The 14222-nt window shown below is 39.5% G+C and overlaps 1 long non-coding RNA gene across 1 annotated transcript; it reads left to right on the top strand.

Annotated features, from left to right (window-relative positions):
* The first annotated feature begins 604 nt into the window (after positions 1–604).
* Positions 605–13407, top strand: LOC107309864. Its single transcript, XR_001553365.1, has 3 exons — positions 605–1039; positions 2030–5044; positions 10036–13407. It is a non-coding gene; the product is annotated as an uncharacterized LOC107309864 (long non-coding RNA).
* The last annotated feature ends 815 nt before the right edge of the window (positions 13408–14222 follow it).

Here is a 14222-nt window from a genome sequence, read left to right on the forward strand (position 1 = left end):
TGGTGGGTGTGGTGGTTGTGCCAACAAGTACCTCTGCTTATGATTGCAAAGATAAGCTAGAAGCAGGACAAGCAGTCTGTCCTTCAGGGTGCAGCCTCGAAGGGAGCTGCCACTGCGAGGCGAGATATGTTCGTGCCTGGCAACAAACGGCACCACTCCCTTCTGGCTTATCTTGATGGGTGGGCCAAGTATTCACACCAAACTACAGGGAGAAAACAACCTCACAGAAAATGGAGGATTAAAAGTCCCTCGCTAAACTGGGAGACTTTGGAGACAAAACTCCCAAAGACACCTTTGACGGCAGAATTCACCTGAGGGGAAACTTCTGTCGGAAGAACCCCGGACCGGCTTGCTGCGGAGCTCCCTGGCTGTCTCCCATCCCCCGCGGTGATCAGACGAGTTCCTGAGATCAACGGACCTATTGTGTACCTCGCTGGACCCACGGTGGTGACTATATCTCTTTTGCTATCTGCAAAGACTCCTTGCTTACATTTCCTACTTTTTTCTATCGCCTACCTTCCCTTCCCCATCTCCCTAAAAACGGCTAGGACTTTAATAAACTGGTTGGACCAACATTTGAACCGTTGCTTCTTAATCTCACGCCGGGTATATACACAAAAGAACCTTGCCTCCCTCCTGTAAATTGGAGCGAGACAGCAACCTAAGTAAGATCTTATCCCTTTTACAGAAGAATATGGGAAAACTAGTCTTGGGTCATTGAACTGAAATGTATTTCAGTTAAATAGCATGGTGTACAAATTCCTTCCAGTGTTTCTTTTCAACCTATTGGAAGCATAGGCACAAAATTTGACCTTTCATACATTGACACAGAGTATTCCCTTCCTCCCAAAGTTTCCCCTAGTTGATGTCATCCACACAGTCGGGATAACAGATATATTTTCTCAGATAATGAATCATTTCAACCATACTTCAGCAACACAAGGAAAAAGGACAAAGTGCTGCTTCTGCTCCAGAACAAAATTCAACCCTTAAACATCGATGTCTACTTCCATTTAGGATATATTTATTCCAGCTAAAGGTAAGTTTTGAGAACCTTTTTTTCTTTAAAGAAACTGCTAAAATGTGCATGGATAAGTAATCATATTCACTTTTGCTCTAGGATGCACAGATTTTAGCAATTGTATTTTCACACATCGCTAGGATGGAAATGAGAAGAGTTTTTATTAGTAGGTATTGAAGCAGGATAGATTGTACAAAAATGTATTGAGGAGAAAAATATATGAACGAGTAATAATGTTGAAAATATAAAGTGGTCTTGACCTTTGTGTGGTATTAAAATTACTAAAGGTACTGATGAACAGCTGACTACCTATCACATCTTAAGTGTCAGATATAGCTGACATAAAACTTACAGTCTAGTAATCCACTGAATTTGGATTCTAATAAATGCAATAAATATTTATCTGTAGTTAATGTATGAACACTATGAAAGTTGTGAAGGCATCAGAATTAAAAGTATATGACAGTCCTGTTAGATAAGATGCTCTTAGAGCGCAAGAAATATAGTAGTATTTGTTGAGAGGTTGAAACTCAAAATGCTGTTTTCTGACAGAGCAGGATTTAATGAATGCTAAGAATGCCATAAAGATGCCACTCTTAATGTTGTAAGTAGTAGATATTTTACTTTTCGTGAGCATGGCAACAGAAATGTTACAGAGATTTAAGGCTCCTGTTTCAGAATTTGTATTTGTTGATGTAGAATTCATCCCAGCAGTTTGGTGTCACCAATACGTTAGCTAAGCAAAACCTAAAAATCAGACAAACAAGAAAACCCACAAAAACAAAAACAAAAACTCCTTCTACTCCTTGATTTTTCTTTACGATTCAGTAGAGAAAAAGTTACTTTGTTTACAAATTAATGTTAAGTCTGTCTGATCCTGAAGGTAATATGGGTTTTCTTTTTTTCCGTTTGGCCCTCTAAGTTCTATTTCTTTCATCTGGCCTGAGAGTCACAGCACCAGAGGCAGCATGGCATACACAGCATCTTTGTCTCTGTGTTTCTTTCCAGTTTCAGCATTGTGCTGAGGAATGATGAAAAACATTGTCTATGAACAGAGACCAAGAAACTTCCTGAACTTTGCATCATTCAGTAAGTTATGTTTGAGGTCACAAGGTGCAGACATGTTGCATGATTCTTCTTGTTAGCCAGCTTATTAACCGAAGAGGCCAATCACCAGCTCGTGAAGCTGTGCTAGCATGCAATTCCTTTGTATAAGTCTTGGTGATTATCTTCACTCGTGACAGACAGCATACACAGAGATAGGACATTTTCCCCATCAGAAACAGGGCAGTTCCTCTTGAAGATAAACTGATTGTGGTTGTCTGGCTTGGGATGAGAACTGTGCCAGGCACTCTGAATGTCCTGACAAGATAACAGATTTCTGTGGATGGGATGCTGCCTGAGGATCACAATGAATAGTACTTTGAACAGCTACTGCTACTGACTGCTGTCTCCTTCTGATACCAAAAAAGCTCTGCCAAAAAGGCTTCTTTTTGCCTACACTTTATCCCAGTGTTTGGGTTTCTGTCCCTCCCAGCATCACCAGCATATGGAGTGAGCACAGGAGGGGGGGACATGCTACAGGATTGAGTTCTGGCAGCAAGCTGGGACCAATAATGTGAGTAGAAGTTCCTAGGAACATGAAATAACAGTTCCAGAAGGGTAAACAACAGCAATTAGGCACATAACAGAGACATCTTTCAGGTGTGTCAGAGAAACCCTACTGTTATTTCCTATAGAGCTGAAGGAATTATAGACTTCTAGAATATTTTTGTTGTTTTTGTTGTTGTTTTCTCCAGTTTGGACAATTGTTTTTTCTTCCACTAAAAGAAGGAATTGCTTTGGTAGAACTGGAGACCAGAGTGTCTACAGGAATCAGCATACTTGCGGGCTTGCTGTTTCAATATTGATCTCTTCTGTTTTATTGCATGAAGATGGTAAACAAAACATTGCTGACTGCATCATCAACACATTTCTTTTTTCTCCTCTCTGCCACTTCACGTTGAACACGAAACCAAAACTAAACTGAGAAAAGGCTCTAGGAAAGCACTGAGAATTGGTTAATGACAAAGAGTCTATGTTGCATGTTCTACAGTGCACTTTTTAGGATAAACTGTATTCTAAGGGGATGTAAGAGACAGGGTTGGATACTAAATAATGGGTGATTATAGAGAAGATGAAGTTTGATGCTTCTCAGATCTACAAAGCAAAAGGACATGTGATAGTAGCTGCAAAATCAAGCCAGGGAAATTTGGCCTGGATGTAAGAAAAGACCTTCTCATTGTGAGGTGGCGAAGGATGAACAGGTGCCCAGAGAGTCTAGAGAATCTCTGTCTTGGAGAATATTCAAAAGCTACCTGGAGACAGCCTTCAGCAATCACGCCTAGCTCCCATGTTAGCCCTGCTTTGAGCAGGAGGTCAGACTAGAAGATTTTCCAGAGATCCTTCCAAGCTACATTAGTTCTCTGTTCTTTGTGACATGAAAACCTCTGCATTTCATGAAAGAAAGGTGAGTCTGTGTTTCTTCTCGAGGTGTCACTCTGGGATATGACTCAGCCAGGGATGTGAATGCTTACAAAATATGGCAGTTCCAAGCCTCTTGCAACATATTTTGCCTGGTTCTGGCCTCATGCACACTGGACCTGCAAGAGCAGGCCCAGGGAGAGGTACACTTAAAGGCAGAGCAGCTGATGAAGACCCAAAAGACGTTGTCTGAGGTGTGAAAACATGACAGGGTACTTTGGTGTCTGTGCACTGTGCTGTGATCCATTCAAGCATGTGGACATGACCTGCTGTGACGATCCATGTGAGAGGGGCTGCCTGTCCTGCAGCCATGGCTTCCATCTCTCTTTGTTCTTTTCTTAGGAGGGGACAGGGGCCAAGGAAAACCCACCTGGCTGAGGTTGTTGGCACAGAACACTGTTGACAGACCAGGGCTGACCTCCCTGCTGAGACTCTCAGTAGAGAAGGAAGCAAAAGGCATACGTGGTTTCATATGCCTTTGGCTTTTCTTGGACTAACTTGATCCCCAAAGCTTGCAGGAAAGAAGAGCTGGGGAGACAAACTTCTCCAAAAGTAAATGCCGCCTGGAGACTTGGCTAAGAATTAGACAGACACGTTACTGAGCCAAACTGTAAATCTAAAATTTTGAAATAAAGTTCGGAATTTTCCTCAGAAAAGCTTGGCCACCAGGAGGTCTGACTGTGAGGTCAGTGCCAGAAGAGGCAGAAAAAACTGGACTGAACTTCAACAAGCAAGACATTTCCTGATTGCCAGATATTGACAAGCCTTAATTCAGCCCCTCTCCTTGAACAGACTGAAGTAGTTATCGGGAAAAGACACCTACTGTAAATCTGTGGGGAGTTTGGTGCATGGTTCAAGCCTGCTTCTTACAAAGGCACTTCCGAGGAGTCAGTCAGGAGCAGCATGCTTCTCTCAGTAGCAGCAGAGGCTTCTGCAGTTGAGAAAACAAAGTTGAAAACAAACAGCTGCATAATGTATTGCAGTAAGGCTTTCACGGCAAAGAGATAGTGGGTCATAAACAAGTCCCCCAGTAACTGGAGGATATCCAACAAGGCACAAGGCCTAAAAAGAACTATTTGTTTTTTCACTCTTCATGAGATGAAATGCACACTGCAGGAAAATCCCGTGCAAATCAACATAGTGTCATGGAAACCAAGAGACCATCAATAAAAGTAATAAATGGAAAAGGTTATAATAATATATACTTAGCACTTTACATTCTCAAAGTGCTGACAGGACATTAATCCTCAAAATACCCTTCTGAGGGCAAAGGCAGCTTTAACATTTTTAGGTGGGCTTGTGAAACAGTTTTTGATCTCAAATTGATCTTCCCTGACTTCTGTTCACTAGGATCACACTTTTCTGAATTAAACGGAATTAGAGAATCTTCACACGAGATAACAAGATACTTCACTGTTTCTCCTCATCTGACCATGTGAAGCAAAGCCCAGAGTCTGCTAGACTACGCTTTCATGCCAATTCTGTAAAACAGTTTTTAAGGTCAGTTCTTCCTCTTAACTGGGGCCTATGGACCATTGTGTTTACTGTCACTGGAGAGCTTTATTACATTCTATTACTCAGTTAACCTTTACCTCCCATTAAATAACTATGTAAGATATACATGCCCGTAATTCATACACCAAAAATGCAGACTGGCCATTTCCAATGAACAGAGAGAACTGTCTCCACAAGAGCCAGAAAAAGAAAACAAGAGAACATAAGTTATATTTTATAACTTCAAAGGGCTGCTTTTTATCTTCCACAGATTATTTGTTCAACTGCAGTTTTGAATTAACTCTGCTTCTCCTTGTCTAAGTGCTCAGGTCAGGGCATGGAGTGGAGGAGATGGTCAGCTGTTCGGCTCTCTACATGTTTTCACTCCTATTTCCAGTTGTTTTCTTTTGGGCTGTGATTCTTCTACCACCTCTGTTACTGTTCATTACCTCAGTAAGTCAGAATTTCATAAATGCTGGAGACTCCTTGTGTAGCTGTGCAAGATGAGTTTCATTAAAATAATATAAAGTTAAATAGATGGCTACAAATAGAACATGTATCAACAGCAGAGTTCAAACTTAGGTCTTCAAGAGAAGTGATTAATGAAAAACAAAACTAGAAAAGGTGAGTTGGTGACCATAGAGTGGGAGAAGAAGTACATGGGCAGAGAGATCTAAACACCTACTTCCTAAGTATTTCTGGGTATCTAGCAGCTTAGCGGATAAGATATTCAGCCCAACTGTACGATAATTCAAATACTGGTCCTGTAACTTTAATACTAATTGAGCAAGTAGTTGAGAAGCAAGATTTATGATAATTGGAACTGAGAGTGTTCACTGCTCTAAACTGTACAGTGTTTGAGTAAGAATGCTAACTATAAGAAACAGCTTAGTTTAAGAACTTCTGGGTAAGGAAGGAGATGCTTATGAAGGTTTTGAGCAGATTTTATTAGGAAAGGTCCAAACAAAGCAGTTTTCTCCTTTAGAATCACTGTTTAAAAATTCCCTAAAAAATGGGAAACTATAGGCCACCAATCAGAGAAAATGTTTAAGCAATTCATTCCTAATAGAAACAGTGGAATGAGTATGTGCTGCCTCTGGAACAAACAGGTACTTGGCTGATGGGTAGTGCATGAATTTGTATCTGGGTATGGGGGAAAGCTCCACAGTTAGATTCTCCCAGTATTTTGTGACCCCGGTGATTCCCAGATGCATCTGCAACATCCTGAAGATGATTTCTAGAAGCAGTTTTTGTTGGATGCTTCCATACTGCTTGTCCAAAGAGATAAACAGAGCTGAGAAACAACTTCAAAATATGCAAAAATCTTTGAAGATTAAGTCCTTAAAATGAGGGAATCACCTCCTCATTTACTAGTGATAATGAGATGAGAGTAAAAAGTATATCAATCTATCAACCATTTCACATCATGTGGTGGGAAATCATCTCAGTGAATATAATCAAGCCAACTAAACTGTGGTGGCCTAAAATTTCTGTTCTGCTGTCTATTTGATGACAGGCTATGAGAGTTTTGTCTGCACACAGACTAACTGTAGGTACAAGATTTCAGTGACACAAGCAGATCCCAGACAGACAGTAATGACTGCTCTCAACTCTGCAAACTACGAGTTCAGGAGTTTAATCTGAAACAAATAGCGTGTTTTGCCATTGTAAGCTCTCTCTTCTGCTTATCTTTAGATTTTGAGTTGTGCTTATTACAGTGGCATTCCTTATAGGCTACTCTTCCCACAAATCCCTCTTGCCAAACTAATAATGATCCTGTCTTGATATAAAAAACAACAACAAACCAACAACCTCATGCAAGACACGATAAACGCTAAGGCAATTAGCTACATCACCTGCTCCATTCTTTATACTGTAGGAGACGCCAACACATTAACAACTACAATTCTGCATCCAGACTCAGACCAACAAGATGTCCTTCCACAAACTTCCAATTATGTTTATTTGTGGCTACTGAATAAGACAAACTTCCTTTTCACATCCTATTCGTTTATCCCAAGGAGTATTTAAAATTAGAACATGGAAAGTTTCTCTGACAAATTATCAAAGAAAGATGAAAGAAAAAAAACCACCAAAATGCATAATTTGCAGGAAATCATGTGCCTTTTTAACCAGATCAGCACAGAAGAAATGTGGACATTCCTATGAAAGACAGGAATTGTATTTTGTGGCAAAACTGAATAAATAACCAAGCTTTCTACCAAGTAAACCCTAACGACTCTACATAATACATATGCATATTTGCGGTTGCATGTTGACCAAAGGACAGAAAAATATAACCAACCCAAACCAGACATTCCTTGCTCCAAGATGTAAGTACCTATTTGCTGCTCTAAAAGAGAACAATTAAAATAGATCTCCTTCCTTGAAAATGTTTCCACAAAAACTGTATTAGCACAGCTAACATAGTTTGCAAAAGAGTTGAACAAAAATATAGGCATATTCAGGTTACACACATTAAAGGCAAATTTGGATCCCCCAACATATTACTGCCTGGAAGAATATACTTATTGCCATACTTAGAATTCTCATCTACTTCTTACTATCATCAGTGAAAATACTACATTGGTTTGAAGTGTAGAGATCTGAAACAGCATTCAAAGTGCAAAGCTTCAAGCATTTGCACACTTTCACTGGTTGTAATGAGAATATAGACAAAGAGAGTTAGGTATGCAAACAAGAATCCTGCTAACCAGGGGACTGTCATAGGGAATTGTTTCTATATCAGTAAGCAACTAGTAAGAACACTAGAATGACTAATATGGAGTTCAGTAACTAATCTACTTGGGTCTAGCCAAAGCATTCTGATTTACTGTATTTTCAATTGAAGGATCTAGTGGAGTAGTGCTTATACTTGGATCAGCATTGTCAGAAGAGAAATTAAAGTAGTCATGAGGATAATAACTGTATTATTTCATACAGCCTGGATATCTACTGCAAAAAAAAAGTGTGTATATGGCTTCATTTTTTATGGACTCAGTACTTGTTTATTGGAAGGAGATGAATTCCAAATTCACTCCCCAGGACACTGTTGCACAAACAGTTCTTATTTCCACTTTATTTAAGTGCTTCGTTGAAATGAAATGATGACCATTTCTACACTGTTACTAGAAATGACTGAAATGACAGTGAGGCCAACGCAGCCGGACAGCAGAAGGGAAGATTACTGTGTACAGTTTTGTATCACATGGGTTTCCCTTTCGATCTAATATCTGGGAAGAAATAATGAACAAGAATTCTGACTTTACCAGACACCTGCCTGCATCACTGTATCTATGAGAGACTGAAACAAAGCCACTATTCATTGTGTAATTATTAGTCAGACCTAAAAAAACCTCAAAAAAAATTCTTAATCTTTGTGGTTTAAGCTGTGCGCTCCACCCTCTTAAGCGAGCCGTTTATTGCACAATTTATGCTTAAACAAAGTGTTCTCAAATTCATAATGCATTGTTGATGCATTATGAAAACAGAGGAAAACAGAGGATGCACATGAAAACAGAGGAAAAATGCAGAAAGTATGCACCCACCCCTGTGACCAGTTCACAGTACAGATGAGATAACACTCAGCTATAATTAGCAACAGTGCTAGAGCTTAGCAGTATTTGGTTCTAAATGTCTAACTTGAATGCAGTCCCCAGGTAAGCTTCATGATGAGATTTTGTTCCTTTATAGCTATGAATGGCTGAAAGCAAAATGTCATCAACAGCAGCAAAAAATCAAACTCCGTGCACTTATTACAAACTGGCACACTTTTGCAGATGATGTAAATCTTTCGTTCTACAGTGGATTGTAATTATCTAAACAAAAGGATTACCACAGCCAACTGATTTTTGGTAGTAATATTGAAAACTGACACTGAAGTTTCAGTAAGAGGCTTGCCAGTTGGCACAATGAGGAAGGGAAACCCCTCCAATAGGCAGCACATGATAGAACTCCTCCCTCCTAAAGTCAGAAGCTGCAGTACTTATTTTGTGATTTTCTATTATTATTATTTTTTTTATACTTACATTTCATATTCAGATTTTCAAACCTTGCTCTTGTTCCAGAGCTATAAAAGCAAAACTGTTTTGTTTATCTGAGTGGGCATCGAAAAGAAAACCAGGGAGAGAGCATGAACTGAAAATAGCTTGTTTTCCTGATTCAATAGCTCATAATTCTCACTGGATACTCAGGGCACAGCACCCCTTACATTCTCCCATGTGACATTGTTCCCACCGTGGTGCAGCCTTGCAGACAGCCCTGGGAAACTCTCCTGGGAAGCATTTGGGATTGCATTGGTAGAGCAAAGGGGGGCATAGGTCTGCTTCATTTCAAAAAATGGCAGTGTTGGAATTACAACATGGTGACAGGACTCATCAGAAGAATTTATTTCTATGCTTTGGGCCTGTGGCCTAATGAATTGGAAAATATTTGCCTATGTCCTCTGCTAAAGCTCTAAATTAAATTGACTTCTTTTAGTAAAAATGCCAGTTTTACAAACTGAAATGCATGATGTTCTATTGTCTGTTTGATAAGACATGCTTCCCTGTAGATCAATGTATAATATCGCCTTTCTCTTGACATATATGGGGCCATAATCATAGTATCATAGTCTTGTGCGAGTTGGAAGGGACCTTAGAGATTATCAAGTCCAACCCCTGGGATTAGAGCCTCTGTGTAGCAGAGCGGCACTTCTACCACTTGTGCCACAGGGGGGATTCGAACTCCGGGCCCCAGTGTTGCAAGGCAGCATTCCTATCACTGCGCCACCGGGACACATGAGTTCCCAGCAAATCTAAGCCCTGAATGGGGTATTCAAGGAGCTGTCTATACTGTCTCTATGTAAATCAACTTAGTGCACTGAATAATGCTGTCAAGGGTATAGCACTAGGATTATATTCTAAATTACAGACGGATTAATATTTATTTATTATTAGCTTTCCATTGGTGGGGCTGGGATTTAACAACCTTGACTGAACTAAGGCTTTCATTCTTAGCAGTCTTAGAGGAGAGAGGACTTCTTCCCTGGGGAACTCTAAGGATTTGCACAGAGGTAAACCCAGCCATGCCTACATGTGGTACAGCGCTCTGCCACTGCATTACTTCAAGAAGAGCAGCAAGAACTTCAGAGCCACCCCCAGGAGCCTGATTCTGCATCTGCTGGAGATTTTCCAAATAGCAGTTTTGCTCTGCAGAGCAAATGAATAGTTCAGTAACATTTCCTCTGTAGCCTAAAGAGCCAGATAAAGGCAGCAAGGAGAGATTTAATTTATGCTTCAGAAATTCACAACTGTGTTCCACTAATGAAGTGGTCTGATGCTGTGTGCTTTTCTGGCTGAAAATACAAAGGCTGATACGCTGTGCTAATTTTATTATCAGGAGTTTAAGGTGTAATATACGTATCCTCTAACTGATATTTTCCTAGAGAGCAAAATGAATCTTGTGAAGTGGCACAATCCGGACAGTCTTTCACTGGAGGTGGATAAAGGAAAAGTGAAAGTGGTGGTATCACTGTTCATGAAAGATACATTCCTCATTTCCTATTTTCATAAGTACAAGGGCTACTGAAAGCAGTGCCTCCTATTTTGTTATGTTCACTTGTGACATCAGAGGTGGATCATGGTGGTATGGCAGTAGGGGTTGTGCCTTCTTGCCAGTATCCCATTGCATTTTGTTGCCATGTGAAAGATGGCAGCTGAGGGGCAGTCTGATCAGATGGTGACTGACATGCGAGCTCATATGAAGCAAAGGGGTATAACTGAATCCCACCTTGTACAAGAGACTGCACCCACTGACTATCCTGAAAAACAATGCTTAGTAGTTAAGAATTTCCTCTATCAAATAGTTTTGTTGTTCTCTTTGTATCTCTTGCTGTTTAGTGGAAAATTTTGTGGAAATAAGTGGAAAGCATTACTTTTCAATGAATCTGTGTAGACACCATGAAAATTCTTGCAAAAATCACTTTACAACACTGAAAGATAAGCATGAGTGACATCCACACACACACACACATACGCACACAAAACAAAAACAAAAACAAGCCCACCAACCCAAAATGAGTTTCAAGTATCTCTGTTAATTCTGAAGTGAATGCCAAAACTTTTGCAGCATTGTGAGCAAATTACTTACAGTATGTGCTTTTATATTCACGCATCCTAAACTGGACAGGAATGGTAAATCACCAACTACGAATACATATTTGTTGCTTACTGGAGACATGACAGTACGTAAGAAAAGCACACCAAGCATTGAGATCTCTTGACATAGGAGCTTTCCCCCTTACAAGCCTCCTCTCCTGATGCTTGCTTGCTTCCAGACTCTTTGTACATTGTGTTTCCTCTTTTTTCCCCTGCCCACAGCAATTCCCACATAACAGTGGAAAAGTTTTTATTTCCCTATGTGCAGAAATACAGACCCACTCATCTGTCATGTCATGGTGTGGAAGCTGGTGATGTTATACAAGTGTAAAGGTGGTGTGAAAGGGCAATTTGGCTCTCTGTAGTCTTCATCTGTTCAAGCTCATACTAGTACACTGAGTTCCAAATAAATAGAAGCTCCTCTCCAGCTGGTGTTTTGGTAGAAAAGGTGGTTGAGCAACCCAGTCTGGATTTTCCTACTTCTGAAGATGCCTTGAACATTACATACACTTTCCTAATATGTTTTCAGTGTCGACTATAGCACAGCAGTGGGTGGAATAACAAATAGGTATTCTTTGGGAATTAATTGCCACTGTCAGGGTTCAGAAGAGTTCAGAGCAAGTATTATATTAGTGTTTATTCACTGGTGCTTTCCACTGTTCACCAGATTTTTCCTCTGCCCAGTCCATGCAGATACACACTCAGAAGAGAATTCCCTTTGCTTTGCTGCCAGAGCTCCCCCTCGGTTTTATTGCCCACAGAGTAAGTTTGCACAGTGATGGAGGAATACAGGGACTCTGAGTGGTATTTTGCAGATTCAAATTTCACTCCTGGTCCTGTTACTGACCTCCTGTGCCCATGTTTCTATGCAGGCTCTTTGGAGAAAGCACATGAAGGTTAATGTGGTGTGCATCATGCAACTTAATGTTATGGATGAGATTATGTTGTTTTTTGTTTGTTTTTTTTTTTTTGTTTTTTTAAACTAAATCACATATTTCTGTTTAATAGGTTGTAAAGCAACAAATGGGTAATATGTCAAACCCACCTACTCCTTAACCCCTCCCTAGCAGTAAATATATTGTAAAAATGAAAAGGGAATATGAGGGTTGAAACCTATCAATGGTAAACTTACGCCATTACAGAGGCTTCTGGATGTTTTATCTCGCCACAGAGTGGACTCTCATCCAGAAATTCAGGTGGCTTCTGTTAATAGCTAGAGCACAATGAAAAATCTAACTGAATCATCTGAAAGACTATTTTAATGAATGACTACATTAGCAAGTATTATCAGCTTCCTGCTCAGACTAGGAGGAACTTATTCTTCTAATGCAACTACCTCTTTTTTTTTTTTTCTTCCCCACCCCCCCCATTTTCTGCCTCCTCTCGTCTTCATTCTCTCGAGTTTCACAAGTGTACAGTAACAATTAATTATGACTCAAACCATGGAGGTTAACACTGTACTATTAATATAACCTTTCTGGGGAATTATAAACTACTTTTGTATTCACAGTGTATATATGTAGCAATATTTATTCATGTAATATTCATCAGGATATGATGAGCTGAATAGAGAAGGTTGTATTAGTGTGGATAAATTAAGAACAGATGAATATCTCACCTTAGAAATCAAACTGAATGCGGACTTTTTTTTCAGTTTGGAGGCTTTAAAGTGATCTTAACATTTTTCTGCTGTTCATCTCTTTACTTATTTATATAATTCTTGTTACATTCCCACTACATTTCCAGGCTTCATTCAATGATAGCACTATGTGATAAAAAGTGAAACTAGAAGTATCATTCAAATCACCTTAACAAGAAATTTGCAGAACAGAGAAAGTACTGTAAAGGCTTGTTGAAAAAAAATTCCTAATGTTGTTATTTGCATTTCTGTCATTTATTTTGAGGGAAACATGACTGCATCTCCTACCTAGAATGTTCTTCAGACATAATGAAATTTCACAAAACTCCCCATAGACTTATTACAGTATGACAATTAAGTTGTTCTAAATTCTTATCAATAACTAATTCTCAGACAACCTTACACATCACATCTTTGAACAGACAGGAAGAACAAACTGCTAATTAATTCATATATAAGTACTGAAATGTCACTTCATAGGTGGTACTGGAAAGAACCAGTATTATATGCAGATGCTTCCAGAAGTAATGCCTCCTATTTAATTCTATGTTAACTACAACAGATACAAAGAACACATTAATATCATTTGATACAGCACATTCTCAGCTACAAAACACTGTTTTTCAAAACGATCACCACCATTAGCTATGGTCTTTTGCCAGTGATGAACAAGAGCCCGCATGCCTCGCCTGTAAAAATATTCATGGCTGTCTGGAACATGGATTGTCTTTCATGTCACTGGCATCGCTGCTGAAACAAACCACCCACCATCTCACCGTGCTCACATCCACTCTTTGGTCTCCATAAATATTTTGCAAGTGTTGATGAATGCAGTAGGTGCCATTTTTTTCAGCATGGAGGAATTCAGTGACACCTCATTGCTTCATATGGACTTCCATGTCAAATGCGATTTTGTCAGACCGCCCCTCTGCTGACATCTGTCACACAGAAACAAAATGTAATGGCATATTAGTAGGAAGTTTCAACTTACTTATACTGCCATATTACCAACATCTGCTTCTGATGTTACCTGTCAACATAATAAAATAGGAGGCTTTTCTTTTGGAGAAGCACTCGTAGCATCAAACAAGTACACTATTCAAGTTAGTTATGGACAAATGTACTTAGGAGTGCTGTCTCATCCAGAGTAATAACAAATCCCATCCCCATAATATCACTAGTTGTAGAAACACAGGGCATTAACAGGGGTCTGGTATGATGATACTGTCATTTTTAAATAAAATGGCACTAGATCTGCTGAAAAAAGTGGTAGATTTTTTCATCAGCATTAAAATTTCAGCAGGGAAAAGGACCACATTTTCCATAAACATTTAATCACAGCTGCAACTCTCTGATTCAAATATTTGAAATACGGAGACTTTGCTACTGAAATTATGAATTTTAGAAT

Source organism: Coturnix japonica, chromosome 2 (genome assembly GCF_001577835.2).
Source record: "Coturnix japonica isolate 7356 chromosome 2, Coturnix japonica 2.1, whole genome shotgun sequence".
NCBI classification, from domain to species: Eukaryota; Metazoa; Chordata; class Aves; order Galliformes; family Phasianidae; genus Coturnix; species Coturnix japonica.